The sequence below is a fragment of the Aptenodytes patagonicus genome, chromosome 2 (genome assembly GCF_965638725.1).
Source record: "Aptenodytes patagonicus chromosome 2, bAptPat1.pri.cur, whole genome shotgun sequence".
Lineage (NCBI taxonomy): Eukaryota > Metazoa > Chordata > Aves > Sphenisciformes > Spheniscidae > Aptenodytes > Aptenodytes patagonicus.
The window spans coordinates 146615601-146629002 of NC_134950.1; the positions used below are offsets into that span (position 1 = coordinate 146615601).

Sequence of the window (13402 nt, forward strand, 5' to 3'; positions counted from 1 at the left end):
CTTTTGCTAACTGCTGAGTTTGCCACACAATGCAAACGGTGAATTCATGTTATGAGAACAGTAAAGCAAGCACCCTCAGATGGGAATAACCATTGACAACTCTTGCACTGGAATTGAACTACCAACATACAAGTGAAAGACTTCAGCTCACCAGCACTGTTCAGCTGCCTCTATCCCTCCCTTACAGGCTTTATTAACAAGGGTAGCCAAAATTTCTGGTGAAAAATCCACTGAGGATCACAGCAAAATATCATGTAATCTATGAATTCAAGTTCCACAGGCCAAGACCCTGGTGTCCTCTGTGGAAAGGGCAGAAGCTATATGGAAATAAGCATCCTACCACTTGATAGCTTTAAGCCAATCTAGATTATGAAGTGATGAAACTCTGAAGGCACCCCAAAAGTTAGATGATACGGCCAGCTACCTTAGGGTTCAGATAGAGTATTTTCAGAAAATTAATCAGAACTCTTGAGAGCTTCCTCTGTGGACTCTACAAACTGCTTTTACAGGATGTCAGACAGCTTAAGAAGGTGTTCTTGGATTGACTTGAAGCCCAAAATTTAATCTACTTTAAAATTGAATTTATCCTGTGTTTTCTCAATGAAAGACAATGACGAGTGTTGAGGTGAATATAACTGCTCCATTAAGTAAGGACAACACTTTTGGCATTGAAGGAGGTTGACGGAGTATCTGCAGAAGAGCAAAGACTGTGCTTTAAGAAAGCTAATAAAGTACCGACCTAGAAACCAAGTGAGAAGTTGGAGATCTTCTTTCACTGGCATTCACAATAAGAGAGAACTGAGGGAGTGTCACAATTATTCTTGTCTTCATTCTCTCACGTGGGACCTTGAAGTACCCCAAATTAGTGAACTCAAGAGGTTTACATGACTGTGCATTTAAATGAGGTTTACCTGCATAGATCTCCAGTGGAATCCTGGCAAAACAATTTCCCTAAGTTCTGGCCTTCCTGAAATTTATCCAAATCCTTCCAAATACCAAACCTGAAGGGGGGGAGGGAATCTCACAAGACGTCTTCTCCAGGCAGTTGCTTCAAGGAACCATCTGATTGGTTCTGTTTGCAGAGATAACTGCAACTGTTAATAAAAGAACCTCGTAACAATGACATTTAATCCTAAATATGGTGGTTTGTGGCGTGAGATAATTTCAGCAATTATTCCAGGCTCCTCACAAGCTTATTTCCTTTTAGCTGGTGAACAACCTGTTTACATTTTTACTCTTCACAATGTTCGTCTTTGAGTTGTGACAAGTGGCAGAAGAACCACCAGCCCAGGAGCCATGGCACACTCTGTGGCAAGTACCACTGACAGGTATCTAAGGTTCTGCTCTTTGTCACAGGAAGTTACTGAGAAATATGAGATGCTATAAAAGCATGTTTATTACAGCAATCTATAGAAAATGAACCCACAAACTCATCATGGAAGAACAAATAACTGATTCACTACCATCTCAGATGCCTTACTGGATTCAACATATATGATATTAATCAGTCTCTATGGCTGTCATGTTATTATTATGGGGGCAGTAACAGACAACAAACGTGTTTATGTGAAGGAAAGAGTTATGCTGAACTAATATAGATTACATGTTCATATATAATGTACTATAGTAAGGTGTACAAATCAACCTCCTTTCTTTTGGTTCTGCTAAATGGAAGTTCAGTTCTCAGCTTTCCCTCTACAGATGCTACAATCCTTCAGTTATCTGAACAGGTCATCACTGTAGAATAGGTATAAAGCCTTAATTTAAAAAAAGATTTTTTTTAGTATTAACATAATTGAAAGCTGTCAGAGGAACATGCATAGTGATAACCATAGAAGGTCAGAATAAAAGTTCACCTAGCCTGTTTCTGAAAGAAACCAAGTTTGTTAGAGGATAAGAATAGACAAATGTGATCCTTCCTCCTGTACATCCTTCTAACAACCAGCAGTCTACTTCCTAATTCAACGATTAAATCCAGACCTATCCTTCACAACTTGGTGAAGGAACTTCACTTTTGAACTCATTTATACCTTTGACCTCCAGGTGGTACAGAGTTACACAACACTGTGCAGTTAGAAACCATTCCTTCTCTTGAAAACCAAAACAAAAAAAATCTCTGCTTATTTCTCACTAAGTAGGAACTACAAAGCAGCTAAAGAAATGTTGCACAATTACTCCCTCTTCACCAGCATAAATTCACCTTGAGATCTTACAGGTTACTATCTCATCCTCCCTCAATCCCCTGTTTTACACTCTAACAGGTCTTAATCTATTACCTTCAACTCAATGAAAGCTATATTGCACTTCTAACTGATCATTCCTGTCTTCTCCCTCTGTGCCATCTTCTGTGTCATTTTTGTTATATGATGGCTAATATTTGATATGATATTTACACAAACAGGATTTCTGCAATAACACGATGGCAGCTTTGGTTTTGTTCTCCTTTCTTTTCCTATTGTTTTCTGAAGGTTTACTTATTTTTTAGATTGCTGCTGAACACTGAGTCACTATCTTCAAGCTATTATCCAATGATGCTGTAATTCTTTCCCGAATCGTGTAATTTGTTCAGACTCACCATTACACATGCATAGCTGCAGTTAAGTTCTTCATATGCATCAGTTTGTACATATCACCATGAAATGCCATTAACATTTTATCATCATAGTCTATACTGCAAAATCCTTGGGCAACTTCTGGCAGTTCAACTAACAGCTTTTTTAAATGTGTCAGTTTTTCATCCCTCTTCCATGCCTTTGTCTTCTACCTGGAGGGTTAGTTGCCATTCCCCTCTAAGTCACAAAATTGGATATTTTATCTGTTCTGCATGGCATACATGACAGATGTGAAAAATGTGTAAGCATCATGCAAATCACAATGATTGGCAAATCTGATGATAGCAAAACACTAGGTTAGATGGTGGTGTGCTATGAGATTAAAGAAGTTGCTAACAAAAAATTAAATAGAAACACTCAAATAATACCTGATTTAGGAATATTGTTGGTTCTCCTGATCAAATATGAGAAGCAGCTGTGAGAAACATCTCCCCTCCTTCCAGCTATAATTGTCTAGAAGGCTACACTACATAATGGACAAGAGTTTCACTGCAGTAGCCCATACCTTTGTTCTTTACTAATTAAATTGGCACAGAATGATGTACGTCAAAAAGGCATGTCAAACCTCTACCTGATGCAATGCTGAGTCAAGTGCTTACAGAAAACAAACAGCGGAACTGCAGGTATTGCACTAATATTTATCTGTTCTTTGGTTAAATACAAAGTGTTGGGTTTGACCTATAAAGCCCTTTACCGTTTTGGTCACTAGCCCCTTGCAGACTGCTTTTCTTGTCCTGTTTTATCTCAGTAATTCAGACAAGAGGGCTGCATTCATCTGGGCATTCTCACTGAAGGGCACTTCAGTCCAGAAGTTGATAAAACTTTAATGCGTGTTGAGCAGCTTATCTATTTTCCCAGGACATCTTAGGCAAGAAATAGAAAGCATCTCTGGAGGAGTGAGCTGCTGAAGACAGAAAACTTCAGAAAGGACAAAAGAAAAAAGCCTCTTCCTTGCACTATAAAAAACTATCTCTACAAAATAGTTAGTGGTAGTACAGCTACTGCAGCTTACATGTTCACAGAGCACCCATTCTCACAGAAAATTCCACCTAAGCATTTTTTTCCTCCTCAGACCACCTCTTTCAGCATCTCTGGAGCTGGACCCCATTACAATATGTTCTTAAATAGACTCCCCGGAGATATTCTGCCCTACCATCTTCTTGTGAAGTAGAAGAACATGGATTTTCATGTGATGGAGCACACAGTGGCTACAGAGGGCTGGAACGGATTTATACATCAACAGATTTGTTCTATCCAGCTCAAAAGCAAATATGTGGCCTATCAAGAAAATTCAAGAAGCCTCAAAGGTTTTAATAATTAAAAAAAGAGCAAAATACTAATTTCGGAGGGGGGGGAAGAATTTCCATTACCTTGTTTCAGATATTCAGTAACTTCCTGAATTTCGACAAGAAATTTTAAAGGAAACACACTGTTTCAGTCTAACAAATTCAAATGAAACTTCTCTTGGTTAAATGACATGGAAAAAATAAATTGATTAATCTATCTAGCTTATAGCTACCTCTCTTGTATCAAGTTGAAAACTCCCTACCACATGAAGAAAGAGAAGAAATTAAGGCCTATCACAAAACAGGTGAATGATTCCATAGAACTGACAGGTTGAAGGTTGAGAATGGGTATCTTCTTCCACTTAAATCACTGCTACAGGATTTACAGCACTGTTTCAAGTGTTTGAAGCCAGAAAGTCTACAAAATACTGAACATTTACAGTTTTGCATGAGAGCTCTCTGTAGTATGGGGGGTGGGGAGGTGGCAGGTTGTTTGCTACCAAACACCAAGAAAAAAAAACACTTGTACAAGCTAGTCATCATATATCAAAAACACCATACATTGCTTTAATACTTCATTGTTTTTTGGCCATTCCAAAAGGTATCTAAAGTCTGCACATATCAAACTATTTTGCAGGAGAAGAATGATGCAGCCATGCATCTCTCCTGAAGTATGGCTGCCTTGGTGCTCAGACACTTACTTGCTTCTTCAGAACTCACACAAGACTAAACCCACTTGCAAAATCTTCTGTAGGAAAAAACAAACCTGGTACTATATTTAATTTCTGATCGATTTAAGAGAAGATTACTGTGAAAAGAATTCTTACTTTACCATAAAACAAAGCCAAAACCCTTTAAATCAGTCATCCTCATAATCTAAGAGGTCCCATGACTATCTACACACAGTTAAAATGATAATAATGTATTGTTTCAGATATTTTCTTAAGAGAAATCTTACATTCTTTTCTAGAAAGGAACAATAAACTCTCAGGAAATGAGGCAACACAAGCTATATGGTTCATGGACAAAATTATGCAGCAGTGAACACAATTTATTCACATGCTGGATGTTAAGAAACTTCTCTTATCAAGTAGAATCACTGATACTTGATTGTTCTGTTGCTCTTTCAATTAGTAAGATGTCTTCTTAATTAAAACTTAAAAATAAAATTAGTATTACCCTAGCAGCCTAGTCATTAAAATAGGACTCCGCTCTACTAGACTTTTTATTGACAGAGAAGTGAGATGAGCATCCATGGCCAAGCTGGCCACCTATTCAAGTGAAAGAGGGAGGGAAGCCCACCCTTCCTTGCCTTCTGTTTCAGTGGGGGGGATTTGGAAGCAGAACAGTTGAGAGGTAAGAGGAGAACCAATTAAGAAAACTGTAGTGAAACTAACTATTAAAAAGAAAAAGCAAGAAGGAAACGTGTAGCAAGACATGTACTTGTAATTTTAGTTATGTGCTCTTAGCCATAACGTATCTTTTCTTTCTGTAAAACGCAGTTTTAGTTTGCAATCTGAACAATGTAATTGTTGTAACTTTATATAATTGTTTCTCTCATGCTATCTAGTGTCTGATATTCAAATAAAGCATTCCATCTTCAGCCAGGTTGCACCTGCCTCACATAATGCCAATGAGTAACAATATGCCTCCCACGCAACATCAGACAATTTTTACTCAGCTTTTAAGATATCACCCAAAGAAAAAACAACCCAGCCTACAAACAGATGTACATGACCAGCGATAGGACATGAGAAAATGGTATGAAGCTGCGTCAGGGGAAGTTCAGGTTGGACATTAGGAAAAGGTTCTTCACTGAGAGGGTGGTTGGTCACTGGAAGAGGCTCCCCAGGGAAGCGGTCACGGCACCAAGCCTGTCAGAGTTCAAGGAGCGTCTGGATGATGCCTTTAGTCATATGGTTTAGTTTTAGGTAGGCCTGCAAGGAGCAGGGAGTTGGACTCGATGATCCTTATGGGTCCCTTCCAGCTTGAGATATTCTATGATTCTATGTGTAGATCCCCATTTTATTGGATAAGACCCTCTCTTTACAAAACCTTTTACAGGATCAGGAGCAAAACAAAAGTTTCACCGTAAAAACCAATACTGCATTTAATTAAGAATGCTAAGTGGAAAAAGAGGTCTAGAACAGGAGAAGCATCAAAACATATAAATTATGTTTCCCCTAGAGCATTTCAAGGACAAACTGCAACTTAAAGTTTCACTGAGGAAAGGTTTGAAGGCCTCAGAAATGTAAATGCTGCAGAACAACTCTTTTGAGGTATGATTCCCAACAGAACTGGATGTCTTTGAGAGAACATATACACATGAGGTATACCAGCATAACGTTATGGCTGCTGCCTGACACAATTTTGACAAAAATGACTGACAAAAATCCTGCAATGCTTTTAGAGCTTATAATATTGAGGGCTCCTATGTCTAATAGGATATCTGTCTGTCCTCAGAAAAGGTTGTGGAAATAATTTAAAATGTAAAAAGACTGAGCACTAACAGATACGATTACTAAGGCAATAAAAATTCAGACAAGAAGAATTCCATCTAAGATTCCACTGAAGCCACAGTGATATAAAAAACCAAGCGTAAGATCACTTTAAAATGTCTTATGGCTGCTTTTGAATTTCATATGCCAACCACAGATTTGACACTTCCCAAATAGTTTCTATTTGAAATATTACAATAAAAATATACACCTCATACTCTACACTTATATCTGAGGTGTTTATATTCCTGGGGAGTCCCATTAACCTCAGTGCAACCAGTATGTTGAGACATAAACACACAAAAGGCTGGTTGTTCTTTAACTGCCCATGACAGCACGAACTACCAATTACAATACATGCACAGATGGCTAATTTGTTTTATCACAGTTTTCACAGCTCTGGGAAGGGGGACACCACCTTTCTCAATTTCTCTGAAGGCCAGTACCAGCAGCACAAGAAGAATTCATGTGTCGAGCCCCCCCGGGTCCTGTTGCCCTACTTGGTCAAAAGAAAAAAGAGAAAAAGAAAAAAGTTCTATAGTAGTTTACAAGACACACTCAACATCCCCAATGCAATTTTAAGTAGGTCTTCGGTATACACATTGATTTAATCTCTTAGTTACTTTTGAAATGCTAAGAAGATTGTCACATAAATGCCAAATTCTAAACATTTCAGAACAAGAACAAAGGTTATGAGACTCGCAATTAAGTTGTCAGGACTGGCAACACTAAAACCCCACTATAAAAAAATGAGTAAAATAAGTGCAAGAAACAGTCTTTGCAGCTAAAGCTAAATTTTAACAGGACGTTTTGGTTCAAACTCATTGTATATAATATCACTCCTTCCTCTAAAATACATGATGATACAGATCTCTCTTGTACAGATTCATCTGTAGCTATATTGTTAAGGGGAAGACTAGATCACAGACTTCTGTAATTAAGTTTAAACAGTGACAACAGTAATAGCTTCCATCCCAAAATGGATCATCTGTGTTAGGGCATCCGTATCAGTGACTTTCACACCTATTTGCTGAAACAGGATGGGGAGACTGAGGACTCCATAGAAAGATTTGAATTCCCAAAAGGACCTTGTGCTCCAAATATTAGAGATCGCCTTCCCCCACACTCCTAAACTCTTGCCCATTCTCCCTAAAACTGCTTCGGATACCGCCTTCACTCCTAGCCCTCCATACCCACTCTTATGCCCTTACCCTCCATACACACGAATGACCTTTTCCAGCGCCTTCCGGAACCCTCCAAATTCCTTGTTAGGCTCCTTTTTCTGCATATATTAGAAGCACTGAATATAATCAGGGAAAAAATAGCATCCTTGCTCTCACATTCTCCAGGTGCCTCAGATCATCACCCGAAACCTGAGGGGATATGTCACAGCAGCAGGCTGACTTTGTCCAATTTCAGATAGAAGTCCCTTCTCATGCTTCAGCATATGCACAGGCAAGTTAGCACAGATCCTGTAGGAAGTTGCAGTATGCTTCTACAATATGAAATCCTAGAAAGTTTTATACGCGCTCATTAAGAGTTTTCCCAGGGTAACAAGTTTGGGAAAACTTGGATAAAATGACGAAAGCAGAAGAAAAATCCTTTTTGGAATCAAGACTGCCCCTTGTCAAACTTTAAGTGAGGTAATTTACTGAGGTAATAAGGATGTGTAATTTCTAAAATTACTGATCATTCTTACACCTGCTGAACTGTCCTGAAAACTGGCATCCGCAAAGTGATGGAGCAAACAGCCTGACTCCACAGATGGCACGTGCTATCAAGTGAGGAGGAGACCAGCTCTTCCTGCCTCACCACAGAGTCACGGTGACTCTGGGCTGCACCTGTAGTCCTTCATGAACGTGGACAGAGAGCAAGCAGAATAATTTGGATTTTTATTCAGAATAAAGGATGCCCTCCACCTCCTCCCTCAAAGTCCACACTCGTTTCTAGGCTGGTGTATTTCTGCATCAAACAAGCACTGAAACTAAAATGACTCACAAAATGATTTTTTGATAGGACTACTTACTGACCATGTATTTTTAAAAAAACAGCTGGCAATTGGCAGTCACGCAATCCAAATCTATCTTTGAAAAGTGTAGCCTAATAATGATGGCTCACTGAGGACTGTTTAATATGATGATTACCAGTAAAGGCTGCCAGTCATATTTACAGAGATCTGAAATAAATTCTTGTCCCGTACCTGAATAGTTAGACTATCATTATCTTATCCTTATTCTTTCCTGCTCGTAGCAGGTGTCTATCATAAAACAAATGAAACAGCCTTTGCAGCCACCTAATTCCAAGGATTATGCAAGGCCTGAGCGCTGCCATTTCCCAAGCCATTTCAACGCAAATTAAGAAGTTACAGAGGCTCTTTCACAAGACGTAGAGTACAAGAGGTTACTAGGTGAGAGCATGTACCAGTTTTGGTGCAACTCTGGAAAAGACAATACAGGTTTCAAAGTTGGTGCATTGTTTGATATTATCTCAAATTTCAAGGGGTTTGGGATTTGCTTGTGCTAAATTAATACTTCAGTCTCTATTCTTACTCTGCCAACCGTATTCCCCTAGAGCTCAACTTTTGAGAAGGCAGGGGGCAAAATACCATTGAACATTAAACTGCATAATACGCCTCCATCACATCAGCTGTAGCAAACAACATACATCAAGTGCATCCCTGGGGTCACTTTCCAGAAATATTCATTTACATTTTTTAATTGCTGCTTTTCATTTCAAACCCAGGTAATATAAACAACATTAAGCCTGCCCTTATCAAACAGCTGTTCTTTAACCAAAATCTCAAGTCAAAGTAATAAAAATGAATACCAATTAAAGGCATGAACCCATTTCCATATGATGCACTGTGAAACCTGTATATTAGTACTAAAACAAAAAACCTAGCAGCAGGTTTTTAAAAACACATGCAAGAAAAGAAAGCCACAAAATAAAAAAAAAAAAAACGCTTTATTACACAAGAATAAAGTTAAAAACCCACAAACCTGGGTCTTCCTTTAGCAAAGGCCAATGGATGAATGAAAAAGATACACTTAACAGGACCATTAATACACATACACAGTGTAAAAAAAAAAAAAAACAACCACAAAAAAACCCACCACATGAAAACTTAAATCTGAAGTGCACAAGCATTCCTTGTATCACACATTACATACAACTGGCATACTTTAATGCATGTAAATCTAAACAAAGATGTTAACGTAAGCTTGGCATCAGTCCAACTACTGTATTATGGAAATATTATGACTATACTGCTTGTTCTTAAAGTAAACAACTAAAACAGATTCCTCTCATTTCTTTTATCATAGAAGATAGGGAAATGGTAGGATGGTACACCTTTACCTGTTAATTTGCACTGCAAAATGTGGTTTTACCATAACAAAATACCTTAATAGCAGAACTAAGTTAGCTATTTCCTAGTAGAAAGAGAGATTTTCCTTAGACTGTCACATGAAGGCCCTTACACTTAAAACATCAGAACTAAAGTGCTCTTTCACAAGAAGGTGCTGAACTTCAGTCTTCGCAGAGGTTCATTTCATTGTTTTTGACCAAAAGGCTAAAAAACCATACCAATCTAAAACCCATACTAGACAGAATAAAACTTCTTTGTGTTATGGGGGCAAAGGGAAGCAATACTGAATAACTTTTGTCTGACTTCATCTTTGTCTTTCCAAGGCCATCCTCCCTCCCTAGTACTGTAACATCTGAGCATCTTCAAGATGTATTAAGAAATGTATCTTCAATATCCACTGAGAAAGATAATAATTTCCTTCTCCCTCAGATGGAAAATTAAGGCTCAGATGTTTAATAACTTGCCAAAAGCATCACAGCACTTCCTCCACCAGAAGAAAAGAAATGATATTTGAATGCAGCTTGGTTCTGAGGTTAGAAGCACTGCAAAATCTGATGTATTCATTTGGTCCTGGCCTTTTATACAAATTTTAATCTGCTATCAGGTTGGCAAACTCCAATGACAGCATTTCCTTTGATGTCGCTTTAATGTCTTCCACTCAATAGAACAACCTTGGGGTTTAAAAGTTTGCTATTAAACTATTACCTTGGCTTAATGTTAGCATCAACAATTAGTATTAAAGACATGAACTAAAATTAGATTTAAGGCATTATGCACAATACCATAAACATGCCAGCTTTACTCCCTCCATTCACCTTCCTTCCAAAAACACCGTTTCCTTCACTCACTGTAATCTGTTATGTCTCTATCATAACATACCCTTTAAAAAAGATATTTCTTAAGTGCTGAACTGCAACTGATTGCAAAGCAGTCATGACTACAGAACACTTGCAATACTTTAAAAGCCCTAGAATTCACTCATATCACAACTACAGCACACACTTCACAGAAAATGTGCTGTAATTCACTCAGCTTAATGTCAAAAGTAATAACATTACGAAAATGCTTGGTCATTGCACCATAGGTAGCACAGGGTCAGCACTGCTTCATCTCCACCATCTCTTGGCCCCTTGTAGGCATTTTTAAAATACATTTTATAAAAAGTGGATTTTTTTCATTCGTATTTGTTTTCAACCAGAAAATTTTGTAGTTATGATTTTGAACAAAAATGTAGAAGGCAGCTTCTCAAATTTAACTCAGTCTGTGAGCTTTATCGGATCACTACCCATGTGCATGCATAACTGTACATACCTACAAACACATACGTACTTAGGTTTGCAAACCACCATGCACCCAGACAAGTCAGAGGTGCACGTTACTCCAGTTCCACACAACCTTACACTCCATGTCATCTGGGCTCACCGACCTAACCACAGATTCCTCAAAAATATTTGAGCACATTTTGCACTTGCAGTGTGTTACCTAAACACTTCTGAAGCAGTTCTAGGGTTGGCAGTGCTAAAGAATGGCCTACTATGCTTAAACATTACAAACCTACACCAAACAATCATTCAAATTTAAATCATTCAACCTTAATTCCTACCCTTTATCATATTTCATGTTAAACATATTATGAAAAATAGCTTTTTTCGATCTGCTCTCAGAGGAACTAACACTGCCCTTTCTCCCAAAATTTTCACTAGAACATCAACATTGCTTGGATTTAAGTCACCAAAAATTTAGCTTAGCCTTGATGAGTAGCAACGGCAAATAAAAGGCCCCAAACAATGCATTGACAAATATGGATATAAGTAATATCTTCATGGTTACTGACGACAGTCAGAAAACAGCAGAAATATACTGCATTTAGCTCCCAAGAATTAGCATTAGTGGATCAGCATTAATACAGGCAATAGATTTGCAGAGTGTAATGAGGTTTCAGAAGACAAATAGGAAAGTCATTGCACATGACTCCAGGCTTTGTTTCACCTCCCTCACAACTGTAGAAGTCATGACTTTACTTATCAGTACATTTTCTATAACCTGTACAGTAGATTCAGTTCTTAGCGGGGGTTTTGGGTTTTTTGTTTGGTTTTTTTTTTTTAATTCCTTTGATTCACATAGGGTTTCTTGTTTTTACACAAACAGAAACATAGATCAGACACGGTTACATAAGAAGCAAAAAAGGTCATCATGGGAAACATTTTGCAGTAAGTACGTGACTTTGTTGAGAAATGGTAGCATTGAATGACTATAATTAAAACTGTTTTCTTTACTGTGCGCTATAAAATTACCCACTGCCCACCCCACCCCCACACACACACCCAACCCCCCCCAACCCCCCCACCCCCCCCCCGAATGAAAAGCCGGTGACCTGTTCTCAGACACACCAGTTGTTGGCTCCTTAGATGAGCTGTGGGTCCTCAACTACACCTTTATTTACAGCACATTGTTAGATTTAAGATTTAACCCCACGATCTCTATGTCTGGATCTTTTATGGGCCACTAATGACAGGATTTTTTGCCTTCAAGAATAAAAGCCACTGACAGATATAGAAGTTTGTCCTACTTATTATTTCCATTGAAAATAAACTTTAATCATCCATTTTAATCACGTTGAAAAACTTATTTTAGAACTTGTTATAAGTTTGTACGAAATTATTTTCCTTAAATGGTTACATATTATCAGTTGGTAATCATGAAAAGATCTGTTTTCGACTAACTAGAATTGTTATATTAAATTCGCAATTTCTTCCAAGTAAGAAATACACGACAAGCTTCAGAAATTACATATGTATTCAAATTCTCAACTTACATTTTAGTATTAAGTAACATGTAATTGAGGTCTAGTAAACAGAAAATAAAAATTATTTCCATATAAATTGTCTTAAGCAGCATTTAGAAGGAAACTGGAACTAAAATACATTAATACCATGATTTAAAATTTTTGAGCAAGTAAAACCATTTTAAATGGTAGACAAGAAAAAACACAAAAATAAGTTTTATCTTTTAACAAGTACATTATTGTCTGCAGTTACTATAAATCAGGAAGGTTTCTCATTGCTATTTTTTTTGTGATTGGAGAACTGGTATGTGTCATCGCATCAGGCTCATTTTTGCAGATACAATGAAGATGAGAACAAAGCATCCTGATTTTCAGCTTCCAACTAGCTTCCAGTCTCTGAATAAACTAGTTATTAAATTAAGAAAATATTTGTTGAAAATTTTATTTCTGCAGAAATAACTGTTACTGTCAAAAGCTGATTCAGCATTCAAAAGGTTAGCAGTTTGACTTGAAACTTCAGCAGAAGGTATTTCTTCCCTCCCACCCAGTTAAACTTGGCATTTTTTTTTTTCCAGTTAAAGCTATTTTAAATCATAGGGGGTTTTTTTTTGATCACTTGTCTTTAAAATGCTTTTCCACCACCTTATCTATTTGCATAATGCTTAAGTTAGTTTACTTGTGTAAGAACATACACAAAATACTTTCTGATGGCACGTTTCGATGACATTCCCACCTCCCTCCACCAAACATACAGAGAAAATCTGCTTCCGCTCCACTGATTTCACTGCAGTCCCCAATAAGCTACATTCTTCATGAGTCTATTTGTCATAGCAGAGCTTACGGTTAAAACATTA

General features: G+C 37.7%; 1 protein-coding gene across 2 annotated transcripts in view; it reads right to left on the reverse strand.

Annotated features, from left to right (window-relative positions):
- CDK14 (cyclin dependent kinase 14) overlaps positions 1-13402 on the reverse strand; it is a 329864-nt gene that overhangs the window by 267880 nt on the left and 48582 nt on the right. The gene's annotated exons all lie outside the window — the stretch shown is intronic.